This window comes from Aulonocara sp. 'chitande type north' Nkhata Bay, linkage group LG4, assembly GCF_057382095.1.
Source record: "Aulonocara sp. 'chitande type north' Nkhata Bay isolate Kocher_YH1m ecotype deep benthic linkage group LG4, A_spYH_male_GT1.1, whole genome shotgun sequence".
NCBI classification, from domain to species: domain Eukaryota; kingdom Metazoa; phylum Chordata; class Actinopteri; order Cichliformes; family Cichlidae; genus Aulonocara; species Aulonocara sp. 'chitande type north' Nkhata Bay.
Genome location: NC_141347.1, coordinates 29,385,211 through 29,399,653, shown reverse-complemented (window position 1 = coordinate 29,399,653; position 14,443 = coordinate 29,385,211). Strand labels below are relative to the sequence as shown.

Sequence of the window (14,443 nt, the reverse complement as noted above, 5' to 3'; positions counted from 1 at the left end):
AGTGGGCCAACCAGCACGAACACCAGTAGATGACATGGCACCCCAAATCATCACAGACTGTTGAAAATTCACTCTGGACTTCAAACACCTTGGTTTCTGTGCCTCTCCACTCTTCATCCAGACTCTAGGACCTTGATTTCAAAATGTAATGTAAAATGTACTTTCATCTGAAAAGAGGACTTTGAACAACTGAGCAACAGTCCAGTCCCTTTTCTCCTTAGCACAGTGAAGATGCTTCTGATGTTGTCTCTGATTCAGGAGGGACTTAATAAAGAATGCAACAGTTGTAGCACCTTTCCTGAAGACGTCTGCATGCTGGCTCTTGATGCACAGACACCAGCCTCAGTCCACTCCTTGCAAAGGTCTCTCAAGTTCTTAAATCAACATCTGTTGACAAGACTCTCAAGGCTGCAGTAATTTCTGTTGATTATGCACCTTTTCCTACCACACTTTTCATTCTACTAAACTTTCCCTTAATATGCTTCAATACAGCGCTCTGCGAACATCCAGCTTTTTCAGCAAAGACCTTCTGTGGCTTACAGTGATTATGGAGCGTGTCAATGGTTGTTATCTGGACAGCTATCAAGTCAGCAGTCTTCTCCATGATTACAGCTTTATGAGCTGAACTAGACTGTGAAATACACACTATTTATACTGTAGAATATTTCATTTGAGTAAATTACTATTGAAAGAACGAGATACTGGATTTCCATTTTTCATGAGTATAAGCCAAAATCATCAAAATCACAAGGCTTTTGCAATTCTTGTGTTAAAGGTCTTAAAGCGGTAAAAATGAACCTCAAAAACCAATAAATGATGTCACTTTCTGAGTTTGAGTTTTCTTTCTTTCTTTCTTTTTTATTGTGGTGAATAGCAATTTTAGTTGATGAAACTTAGAAATAGAGCAGTAAAGTTTATTGTGCCCTTCCAGGCTAACCTCAGTGTCTCAGCTCACTCCCAAGTTGGCTTACTGCAGCAAGACGAGGATTAGCCAATGTTGCTGCCACCACTTCAAAACACTTTAACTGCAGCAGTCAAAATCAATCAAACCAAAGGAGAGAGAACATCAAATGTGTTCTGTTGCTTTTTGGTTAGTTTGCTTTTTTTGACTTTAGATAGCTTATCGGGATGTACATTTAACATTTAGTTTCCACTAATTTAAATTTACAGGAAACCTTTTGATTCCATATTATACCATGTAAAAGCTCTGAATGCTACAGTGCTCCCTATAGTATACTTTTAGTCACTTATTGTATTATATCATGGGACTAATAGCTGCAGGGCTTGGTACAGGCATGCCAAAAACACCTACTCCCTAAAACTCAAGAGCACCAAGTAACATTTACTCAAGTTAAATGTCAGTTATGATGAGTCCCAAGGCCAATCTGACTGAATGTTTTTCCTTCAATCTTAAGGCCTCATGCTGCCAATCACACCCACAGAGAAGCTGCCTCTCTGGACACACATAAATAGGCAGGGTATCACAGTTTTAAAACTAAAGCAGGCCTCTTTTGGGATCCTAGGTCTTTAAGGGAGAATACAGAAGTATTTAATATTAAAAAAAGACATCAAAAATGTCTCTATTTTAGCGATTGTTCCAATCTTTTCTTCCTGCCACCTGCTAGCTGAATGAAGCTTGAATCTGACAATTGTTAAATGTTCTGCCCCACAGCACCAGAGCACTTGGCAGAGCCGCACATGGCTGATCCAGTAAGAACTAGCACTGACTCACAACGAGCTGGGAGACAGAGAAATAGAGATGGAGATTGACAGAGAGACAATGGTTGCTACAGATAGACAGGAAGAGAACCTAAGTATTGAGGTAGATGAAACTTAGAGAGCAAAAAAAGAAAAATGGGAATATAGAGGCCGGCAGTAAGAGGGCAGTGAAGAGAGGAGTAATTGATGGTTTTCAGGTAAGCGTTGAAAAACAGCTGAAAAGTGAAGAAAGAGAGTGGAGAAGTGGGCTGAAATGAGGTGTGCACCGAACAAGACAGAAAAAAAAGAAACAAAAAAAAATCAACCGTTAGAGTCGGGGGCCAGAAAGGCAGTGGGGAAAGAGCAGAGAGCAGAATCCAGGTTGTGAAACGTCCAAATCCATTTGTTACCCAGAGACTCATTAGCATTTTTGAGTGAGTGTCTGGTTATAAATAGGATTGGGAGTGTGTGTTTGACAGGAGGGAGTCTACAATTTGACAAGAAGACATTCATCTCACCAGAGAACTCCCAGAAGATGGACAGAGAGACAAACAGACGGATCTCCCACAACAAAGCACAGTATTTCATCAGTCAGCAACTCACATGAAAAGTCTTTCCTACCCAAGCCATACCCTCATCACCCCATCGTATAGTACAACAGTGAGTACAACACTGAAACGAGTGCAAATAAATGAAAACCGCATTTTTATTTTTTATTTATTGTGAAAGTATTAGCAACACTTTATAGTACAACCCATAACTAGGGGTGTAAATCCCCTGTAATTAAATGGAATTTCAGTAGATTTTATTTGATTATATTGATTATATTACATATTACCACAAATATTTAAAGGTAGAACAACTAGAATATGGCAGCAACAAGTCAGGTTTTTACAGGAAACAAAGAAATTACTAAACAGTACATTAATTTAAGCACTACATAACTAAGTAGTTTTTTTTAAGTAGTGTGCACTTTTATGATAATCAATAATATTTTCCCATCTTACATCGTAACTACGCTGTACTTTTTGGGGGGAGGCCATATTATGAAGTTGACTGAATGAAGTTATGCAATAATTAAAGTTACTCATGCATTAGTTTTTAAGCATGACTTACTTACCAATGACTTACATAGTCTCCTGTAAAAGCCTGACTTGTTACACCCTATTATAGTGTATCTACCATTAAGTACAATTGCATTGTAATTTAAAAGAAAATCACAGGTGATTTATGCACTTGGGCATGGGATATATTATAAAGTGTTACAGACTTCTTGCATTTTACTTTACAAAGTTAGGAAAAAAATCTTTACACCAACCCTAATATTGTATTAAATCTAAGAATCATCCCCATTATCTCCCTTAGAAGGAGGAATACGGCTTAACAGCAGCTGAATTAAGGTATTGATATCATTGGCTCCCTAGTTTCTTCAGACCCATGTTATACCATAGCTGCAAAGACAGAAAAAAGAACTTGGCGTCCCTATATGTGGACATCACATTTTGGGTTGTCGACACCAAAATACTACATTTTGCTCTACAAGGGCCTGATATCCACTTACGAGGACATTATACTGCCACTGTTCTATTGAAATTTTAAACAAATATCCTTATATGTGGATCTCATTTTTCTCAGAAACAAAAATTAGGAAAAAAAAAAAAAAAGAAAAAAATCTGGTAATTCTTTGTTTTTACATTCACCAGGTGCCAATCAGCCCAAATATCAAAGAGAAATTTAAAATGAATGTTATGGAAGAGTTTGGGTCTTAGGAGGTTAATGTTCAAAAAACACCTGAAATATCTTGCTTCCACCTTACCATCCAGCAAATATCAACTCGGTGAATAACCATCGTTGCTCCTGCAAAATACTGCATTTTGCAATCGATTAGTTGACTTCAGTGAAGTGTATTCACAAATTGGTACATCTAAGTAGAGGCTGTCATCTTCAGTTAGTCCTCATAACTCCTACATGTCAATGAATTAGTGTTTGTATACATCACCTGCATATTTCCTTAGCAAAAATGTGGAAGATAAACACATGAAGAGAGCGTGATTGAAAGATTTAGTGCAGGATTTATTGGTCACTGAATTTAACAAATCAGGGGATTTTACCAACTTGTAATCTGATCCAAAACAGAAAGGCTTCACAGTCTCCTGCTCATATGGTTTTGGCATACACACTAAAAAGACCCTGATTCGTTTGATGCCATAAAGAGCACTTTTGTTTTTGATGTGACAGGTTTTAACTTCAGTTTTTCAAACATAGAGCCTTCCTCCATTCTCTCTTGCTATCCCTGCTTCTTTTTGGCCATATTTTGTCTTTTTCCTCCAACTTGAGACTGTGGAGCTCTTTATGCTTCGCTAGATGCTTTTGAGATATTTCTAGTTCCAGCTTAAAAGCTTGTCAGTCACTCGTGGCATGTTCACCAACTTCTTTGTCTCTTTCGGCCTCGCTCTGCTCTTATATGCACATCTTCCCTACAGTCAAAAAAATGCAACACTGGCTTTAATTATATGAAGAAAGAAAACTAAGCACTCTCATCTCCATCTGACATCTAGTTATATTCTGCTTTTGACCTGCTGTTGCTCTCACCCTGAAGCCATTTGAAGCATGTGTGTACAAATGTTCCATTTTTTTCTGTCTGTAGATGGCGCCTCTGGCTACAGCACTGCTTTCATGGTCTCCCCCACCCCCCAACACCGAAACCATCTCCTGCCCACGACACAAATAGTTTCAACCTCCAAAAATCTAGTCTTCCTGATTCTCAGCCCAGATCCACCATTGGCATTGCTACACTGTGGCTGGTCAACAGGACATAAAGCTGCGGCAGAGCCCAGGGAATGAATGAAGAAGGCCCAGAGCCATGCTTCAATCATGACCTGGAACCATTAGAAAACAAACTGCTTTCTAAGTCATAAAAAAATAGATTAAAACTGTTTTCACACGTGCAGTGCAATCCTGAATAAGTATAGGATTTATGGAACAGTAGATGGTCAAAAACAAGACCTTTGTGCAAAGGCCAAAGGTCACTTTGCATATATGCTGACATTCACTGAAGATTTCATCATAAATGTCATCATACTCTCAGAGCTAATAGGATAATAGAAAATTATAAAAAACTTTCTTATTGCAACACTTTCAGTGGTCCAGCGCCACAAACTGTGTTTTCTCAAAAAAGGGTCCCAAGGGTCAATATAACAAGTTAACTTAAGAGACAAAAAGCAATGCTGACACACGACCACATGTCAGCATGTTTTTCACAGCTTTGCAGTAAATTTTGATCGGATGTGATGGAAAGAAATAATCTATGCGATAACTTTTGGGTGTTTTTATTTTTAATGGATATTAAAAATTCATGTCATACGGTCATTTTGTCTCCTAGCTGGAGCCAAGCAATCCACCAGTATCTCAGGTCTGAAAATGGTTAAAAATGTACATCCATCATATTTTTGTGACCATTGGTGGTGGTATAGCATTTAAGATGCAGCTAACGGGATGCTCAGGGGCTTGAAAAACTAATGGGGTCTTCCTCTGCCGATGCTGTACCTTTCTGCAAACTTTCTAACGTTCCTGCTGGCAGACAAACAGAGAGAGATGGCAATTTTTCTTTGTGGAGTAAATGAAAAATAATCTTGTTTGACAAATACTGGATTTATAAATGAGTACAAACGCAATATCTTTAAGAAGGTTATTTTTGGTTACATTTACCTGTTACTTCAGATTAACTGGTCTAGAAGTACAGGGTGGGCCATTTATATGGATACACCGTAATAACATGGGAATGGTTGGTGATATTAAAGTCCTGTTTGTGGCACATTAGTATATGTGAGGGGGCAAACTCCTCAAGATGGGTGGTGACCATGGTGGCCATTTAGAAGTCGGCCATCCTGGATACAACTTTTGTTTTTTCAATAGGAAGAGGGCCATGTGATACATCAAACTTATTGGTAATGTCACAAGAAAAACAATGGTGTGCTTGGTTTCAACATAACTTTATTCTTTCAGGAGTTATTTACAAGTTTCTGACCACTTATAAAATGTGTTCAATGTGCTGCCCATTGTGTTGGATTGTTAATTATGTAATGTAGTCAGAGTATGTTGTTGTTACTTTGAGAACATTTAGGGATTAGTGTGATTTGCTATCATTTCAAGGATGAAAGTCCTTCCTAGTTTTCATTATGCAGACTATCATATTAGGATTAACAATTAATCTAGATTGTCATAATTCCCTGTTAAAGAGAGGCTGGTCTGGCTTTGAAGTGTCTCATATACAAGGCAGTAAGATTTAGACATTTGTCCTTGTATGTGCTATAATTGTGTTATAATGCTTAACAGCTTATAGCGAAAATCCTTGATTGTATGGGTTCATGGACACGAGGTTTTCCAAATAGAAAAAGATAGAAATGTAGATGTTTCGACTCACTCTTAGTTTCTTTTTGGCCATAAGCAAACACACCAAATAACTAAAATTGCCCTGTGACCAACCGTAACTCCACACTTCACTGTAGGTTTGTGATGTTACATCATAATTTAGCCATGACAATGGTCTTTATGTGATTTTGCAGTGTGACAACTAATGCCTAGAAATTCTTGCATTATCATGCATATGTTTCCAAGTGTGGAAAGAGGAGGTTAAACGCTTTTATATTTCAGAAAATCTGCCATTGCTGATATTCTAAATATAACCTGGACACTTGTGGTGAGAACACATCTCCACAGAGAGCTGCTGCCAGAGGTCGACTGTTCATGTCGTGTCAATGTGACTGAAAAGGAGGAAGAAAATGTATCAAAAAGAAATATCACTTTGAGGGTAAGATGGGGCCGCAGCCCTTCATCATCTCCTTTCTCCTGTCTCTTCACAAACAATTTTACCCTTACATCTCTCTCCTTTTTTCCATGGTAGTGACCAACAGTGCGCTTCCAGAGTTTCAAGTGCTGTTTCAACTCTGCCTGGAGAATAAAGGCAAAGCAAAGCTGCATTTTTTAAAGTGAATCCTAACTAACAGGAGCAATAACTCGGTGTAGTGAAATACTAGTTGTAAAAAACAAAACAAAGGAAAAAAAAACTGTCAAAATGCATCGAATGATTAACTGTCAATGCCCTTCATCAAGGACAATTTTTGCTGGTCTCTGGTGCTGCAATGTGAGGATTTGCTGCTTTTCACCACTAAAACCCCCACAAACACTTTGTTAAGCAATTTTCTGTCATCAAAGAGCATCATATCTTGCTCCTCAGAGAGTCCACAATATAAGACAAATGCATGAAAAAGATTTAGAAAAGACTTGTGCTGTAATCAATATTCACACAGGTTAACACCCTATAAATGGGAACTCTGTCTCACAGTCTGTCTTTTGGAAAGAGATCAGGTTGATTCTAAAACAAATTCCACTGTAGCCAAAAAGCTGATTCGACAAGGTTTATAACCAGAGAGTATATTTACAATAAAAATGAACAAACATTAATCAACCCGGCTTTTTAAAATGCAAAAACACTGTAAGGAAAATAACTCAGAGAACAAGTGTTACATAGTGTATAATAGAAAATAAACCAGAATGACATTTTGTTGTAAACCATACAATTTACAAGAAACAGTACCATCGTGATATTTTTGAAATTACAAAAAAGTGCAAGGTACTGTATTACTTGTTTTTTTTTTTAAACATTTCGGATTATCATGTGTCGAATGTCAGGACAAGTTGTCATTTGATTTACGATGAGTAGCACATAACAGATTAAATAAAACATGTTAAAATGCCAAACAAGCTTACTCTTTCCCTCCTCACACACACACACACCCACATACTATCTATGATCCTTCACATAACATAGATCTTCCACACAGAAATCCCAGCACACACAAATGTCAGCTGCCCACTTTTAATCTCCCACCGCCTATTGTCTAGCTGTCTCGAATCCTTTAAAAACTCATTTTATGAAGACGACAGACTGTAGGCGTTTTTAGAAGACGTAGAAGAAGGAAGTCGCTTATTCAGGAAGAGTTTGCTGCGTTTTAATCTCTGCAAAGATGTGTGTATGTGTTTGTGTACTAGACGGTTTGACTCTGTGAACCCTGCATCCTTCTGGCATTGATCCTAAATGCACGCATAAGCACGCGTACAGACACACATTAACTCGCTATTAAGTGATGAGATTGAACTAAGGGCATGATGAATAAATAATGGTTTAAACTCTTGGGGTTCAGCTGACTAATTAACAGGGAGAAGGAGCCTTCTTGTAAAGCAACAATAAAAAAAAGGGAAACAGAAGGCCATCTTGTAAATCGGGGATTACTGACCAGGTTGCATACACACCAGTACACGCACACCTGAAAGATATACACACTGCAAACATATCCCAATTTGTGCTATAGTGTGCTGTCAGGAAGAGACAAAAAAGGGAGGAGAGGAGCTGGCCTCTATTGACTAAAACCCAGTGGGCTAATGAGAACTCCAATACACAAAAACACACACAGACCCCACACCCTCATTACTGTCATATCCCTGCTTTGGAGGGCGAAGGTGCCATGTTAGCATCTCACCACAATCCTCTTCAGCTGAAGTCGTCATCAAGGAATATCTAAAGAGAAGTTGTAGTTGCTTCACAGTATCATTGATGCTCTCACCCGACAAATTCTCGCACATGCTGTCACTAAGGTCATTAGAGTGGTATAATTGTGAAGAATAACTGGTCTTGCTGGCCCAGCTGTCCCGTTGCATCATCCAACTAGTTTTCCCTGGATCATATTAGTACTAAATATGTGCAGACAGCAGAGGGACAGAGAAAGGAATATGAGAAAAATGAAAATGAAAAGGGAGTGGCAACACTGACTGAGGGCTTTTATTTTGGCAAGCTGACATCTCCTTGGAAACAGACAAGTTCACTATTTAAGGGATTGTAGGAGCCCTCGTAGAGTCAGTAAATACAAATCAGCATCAACAGCAGCAAAAGAAAAGTTTTTGCAAAAAAACCACAAATATAAACCAGCAATGCAGCAGAAGACGCAAGAATAGAAATCAAATGAACTACAACTGACTGGCTACAAATGACTTAAAAACTCCCAAAGGGCACATGGGACACAAAAGCAGAGTTTATGAAGAAGCTTCTCATGAATGAGGCAGCAGTGGCAGCAACAGCAGCAAGTCCTAAAGGAGCAACCAAGCTCAACAGCCTTTGAACATACAGGAGGCAAGCAAAGGCAGACAGCAGAGCTACGTGACTCTCATGACAACCAACCACAATCAAACAGATGCACAAACACACTGTCAAACACATCCACAAAGTCCCTCAGTGCTGCAAGTTATCAAGATTAAAAGCCACAAGCATCCAAGCAAATCCAACAATGCTCAAAGAAAACTCTGTAAAGAAAGAGGGAAGAAAGGAAGGAGATGGACAATAGACAAAAACGAGCAGAGACCAGGACACACAAACGGAGGAGAGGAGTGAGGGGACCACTCCGACTGCCCACCTGAGGGTTTCCCAGCATTATCCATCCGTGCTCCTTTTAGCTCTCTATCCCTGACTCTCTGTTTTCTTCTAGGTTACTCCATCCCTCCATCCATCTCCTCATTCATCCCCTGCTGCTGCCACCTTACTGGGACACTGGCTTGGGCGGACATTTGCGTACAAAAAAAAAAAAAAATTCAAAGCGAGGGAAGGCGGGGAGGGACGAGAGGATTGTGAAAGAGTTGGGAGAGAGTAGGAGTATTGGAAGAAATGCAGCGAGTGAGAAAGACACACACAAAGAAAGCAAAGAGGGCGAGAGAGAGAAAAGTGAGGCTGCCAGTTCCAAACATTGTCTCTTTTCTCTCTGTCTGATTGTGTGTCCCTAGCTGTCTGTCTTATTTGCTGCTCTCTCTCGCTCTCTCTCTCTTCATCTTCCACATTATGTCCATCTGAGTGGCCGTGCCAGGGTAGGAGGAGAAAACATGGCTCGCCCTGGCCCTAAAACACCTTGAAGACAGGCCACCGACTGCAGACCTGTGTGCACTGGTTGTGCGCTTCAGGCCATAGATTGAGCAAGGGTATGTGTGCAAGTGTGTGTATGACTGTACTGTCAGCCAGCCAGAGCCCCAGATTACCGACGCTCCACTGGCACGTCCCACTTCATCCTTCTCTTCTTGTCACCCCGGCAACACCTCCGCTCCCCACCTGCTTCCCCCGTCCTCAACTCCTCATCTTCCCCTCCTCCTCCTCTTCACCTCCATCTGCCTCCACTTTTTCCTCCCTTTTTTTTCTCCTTTGCATAAACTGAGGGAGAGTGTATATATTTATTTTCCTCCATCTCGCAAATCCTTACCAGCAGAGCCCACAGGAGAAGAAAAGATCGTCAATCTTTGCATCTTTATGTGCTCTGATAAAAAGAGACCCATCAGAGTGGTGTATATATATATATATATATATATATATATATATATATATATATATATATATATATATATATATATATATATATATATATACACACACACACACACACACACACAGATACACACAGTCCCCACGGTGCATCCTTGCTCAGATAAAGATAGCCAATCACAGGCGGGGGAGGCGAGAGGTGTGGTAATTAACAACACTGGGCCTGGGATTAGCTCAACAGCTCTCAAGAATCATACAGAGCAACAATCAATCAAAATCTTAGATGAATGAAAGCAAAGCTGTTGCTTTCTTCCCCTGTGAAACAGCAATAATGTTTGATTAACATGTTAGATTTAGTCAAGATCGGCACCTGAGAGACCTTCATAAAAAGCAAGAAAAGGTCAAGGCAGCCCTCAGGATGAAGATCGCCCTCGAAAAGCAATGCAAGTAGCTGCTTTTTTTCTTTTGAGTGCATCTGAGTCTTTTGTTAGGGTTACTGTCTTCCATGATGTACGATACGATTACTTCATGTCTCCCATAGGATAAAATCATACCGGATCTGACAGCTGCTGCATCAAAATAATGTGCAGCAACAGACTGTCGCCATAGCGCCTGCACGACAGCGCAGTGTTGTCATCGAAAAATGACAGCTGAAATTAAAATAACATAGTCGTTTAATATATATTTAATATATATTTAAAATAAAGCTTATCATTGCGAAATCATATAAAAAATACTCATGTTTGACATGTAAGTACAGATGTATAAATAAAAATTAACGTATGTTATGTTTAGACTGTCAAATGACAAAGATCCAACAAAATGTTAATACAAATGCGTAAGGCTTAATCTGAACATTTTTAGAAATCTTTTTGTTTCCTTTAAATTCTGTATTCTGTAATGGACTGACTCCAAAACATTGTAACTTTTATAAATCACCCATAGAACTAACCACATCTTTGGGGCTTCCAATCATGCACTGTTTTCCCCCCCACGTAGTAACTCTGGCTCTTTGTGTTTCAAAACCAGATGTAACAAGCGATGAGCGATATCTGACAGAGAAATGGAGAGACGCTGCACATCTTCATAGGTTATCCACTTGTCAATCACGAATTAGAAAGTGTGTGCCTTTTCTCTTGTTTTGCATGTATTCCATGACTTAACTTTTTAAACCTGAAAGCTACACACATTTTTATCGAGCCATGTTTTGCAGTAAAAAAAAAAGCACCCCCGAAATGATTATGCAAATCTCACTAAAGTAAGTTGCCACACTTCAGGCTTTAAGTTTTTTAAAGCACATGAAGTAGTCCTCTGTGCTAACCACATTGGCATATCTCCACACTTTTCAATTAAGTGTTTGGGATGGTTAGACAAAGGGCAACCCCCCATTATCACTGTATCACCCACAGATAATTTACCCTGTGCAGCGGGACACCTGCTGAGCGATGCAAGGTTAACAATGGCCACATAGGGATTGACAACTGCTGAACACGCAGCTTTGCTCCCTGGAGTTCACAGACTAAAACACTTGCACACACATTAAAGTATTCACTGCATTTCCATTGTGCATGTGTATGCATTGTATGGGACATGAGTACTAGCGTTCAAGCTCTGTGTTTTTGCCAATGTTGATAAGTGACAGGAAAGAAAAGTGTGTTGTTAACCTAACGCAGAGAGCTAATGCCTTGCAAGGACAAGTAAACAACAAGCAACAAAAAAGCGTATCCTCTACCTTTGAAAAACAACCCTCTATCCACCAAGCAATTTAGCACCAACAAATACATACAGATGAGATATTAATGGCTTACTGAGTCCTCTTTGACCTTTTAATTATTCTGATTTGTGTACAGAGCAAGCGTGCCGTAATTGCATTAGCATCTCTGCAGGTTTACTTAATGTTCCAGTAGAGCGGGAATTGTGATTCAGCAAGCAGAGAGGATAACACTCCCTTCTTTTCGTGTACACTAAATGATCAGTGTGTGTGTCTGTGTGTGTGCATGCTCGTGTGACTGCGGTAAATCATCTGAGATTTATTAGCTCAGTTACCACTAGTCAAACCCTCTGACGTGCAATTATGCTCTATCAGCAAATAAATGATTTGGCCATTACAGACCATAATTGGTTATGGAACAAAGGGCCCAATATATTGTCCATCTCTTTTCCTGATGCTTAACATCTTGTCCTACTTTTTTCCACTTGTATTACCGGAAAACTCTACTTGCCCTCTGTCTGCCCCCCTCTTCCTATTCCCCATTTCCTCTTCTCCTTCCTCTGAGCATTTCCCTAGAGAGGACTCTGGCTCCTTACTTTCTCTTTATCTTCTGGCAAGGCATCTGGAAACCAGCTCTGTCTCCACCTCTCTCGATCACATTCAATCATCCTGATGCTTATTCAGTTCTCTGCCCTATCCACCAACCCTCTTCCTCCCCATCTCCCACCTCCTGTCCCACCCACCCTCCTCTTGGCTTGTCACCAAAGGATTGCTTATAACAATCCTGCATCCTTGTCTTTCTGTCATCTCTCTCCAATTGTTTCCTTCCTCACCATCTTGCCTGTACATGATTCCTTTTCCTTTTAAATTTCCCCTCTGTCTTAACAAGCTTCTGTTCTAGACTTTGCTGCATCCTTCGTGATATCTGAGTGTACTGCTGAAACTTTTGCAAGCTCTCCTCTGAAGCTGTACTTCCATCATACATTTTGTAGTCAAGTTTGAAGGTGGTAGTCTTCGGGTTCTCACTCTAGTTAAAGCTAAACCATACACACTTTTAATCACTTACGGGCTCAGCTTCTGCACCCAAAGATGAACGAATCCCATCCTTTTAAATGCTTTTATGTTTAAATGATTTGATGCAGAGAAAGTTCACTGATGCTTTCCTTATAAAATTGTTTATGTACTACCAGAAAAATCCTAATTTCAATGTAGTCAGAAAATGATGACATAATCCATGGGCCACTAACTTTTACAGTTCATGAAAACATCTGCTCAGAGTCTGTATGACATTATGAGCATTGTTACATGCTTACTATCTACCTCACAAGTTAACTGCCTTAACTTACCTATGTCCTTGGCTAAGAGGACGTGCTTCCAGCCTATTGCACTGCACACACCTATAACACAGAACAGCATGCCTAACTGCAATAGCATCACCATGTTAGACCAGAACACTAAACATATGTTTTGGAAATATACCCAGAAAAAGTATACGCAACACTTTCCCCTTGGTTTCTCAGACCATTATATAAGATTACTGCTGCCAAATACAGGCAAAGACAGAAAACACTCAAGATCCATTCAAAAGTCATTCAGATCTGCAATAACAATTTTGTGAAAACACTTAGAGGCTGTTTTGAGCTCACCGGCTAGGAGATATTCTGAAGGGAGCGAGACCTGAACTCAATAATTCCTTCTGCCTGTAAATGTCATTCTGCGGTAACGATGCTATTTCAACTAAACAGGTCAGATTGTATCCTAATAACAACCCCAGAGAGCTGAAAAACAGTGTGAGATCAGAGGGAAAAATATGCCAATGAACTGAAAAGGCAGCTGAAGCATAAAACAAAGCCAAGGTCTGATTTAAAAGTAAAACGGAAGAGAGATTTACCCAAAGACAAGGGATGTGAGGCAGAGCCCTGACACCTGACTTCAGTAACCAAAGCTGTTCGGGAGCCGGCACCTTGATAGAGGTCAACATGCTCAAAAGGAATGAACCCATGACATACTCTACTCTTTTGCCTAAATCCATTTTGAGGACCAGAAGGATACCCAAAAAAATGAATTTCAAACTGAATATGAATGCAAAGATTTGGTGGTGATTGTGGAGTTTGCCACAGCAGCATCACTGTCTAACTTTTCAAGATACGGCGACTAGAAGCTTCACTCTTGAAACTCAAATCACCTCATGTTGCACATGTGACAGATGAGGGCTCCTGTTCACACATACAGGAAGAATGTGGATGCCAAGTTTGTCTAATTCCAGGAAAACTCCCTGAAAATGAACATTAGAAAGTTTAAAGAGCATTGTCACAGGGTCACCTCATACGCTGCCTTTGGACATATGGCACTATTATGGAAAGGCAGGTGATGAACTCTCGCTCGCACTCTCACAATCCACTCTGCATCCTGGTAAAACATCTCTAAAGTGGAAAAACAGGAAAAATCTCACAAGCAAGCAAAATCATCGACACAACTCTCAAGACCCTCACAGTCACAGAGTAAAAAATAAAGCAGACTTCATCAGAGAGGACCCTCCACGACCACTTCACCATTCCTTTCAGCTACTCTCATCAGGCAGCAGGCAGAATTCAAAAAAACTCTTCACCCATCAACAAGTGCACTCTTCCTTTGTTTACTTGTGCGTGCGTTTATTTCGTTTTATTTTGCATCACTTT

At 39.8% G+C, this 14,443-nt stretch overlaps 1 protein-coding gene across 1 annotated transcript in view; it reads right to left on the bottom strand.

Moving 5' to 3' along the window:
• Window positions 1-14,443, bottom strand: part of srcin1a (SRC kinase signaling inhibitor 1a) — a 110,181-nt gene that overhangs the window by 62,089 nt on the left and 33,649 nt on the right. The gene's annotated exons all lie outside the window — the stretch shown is intronic.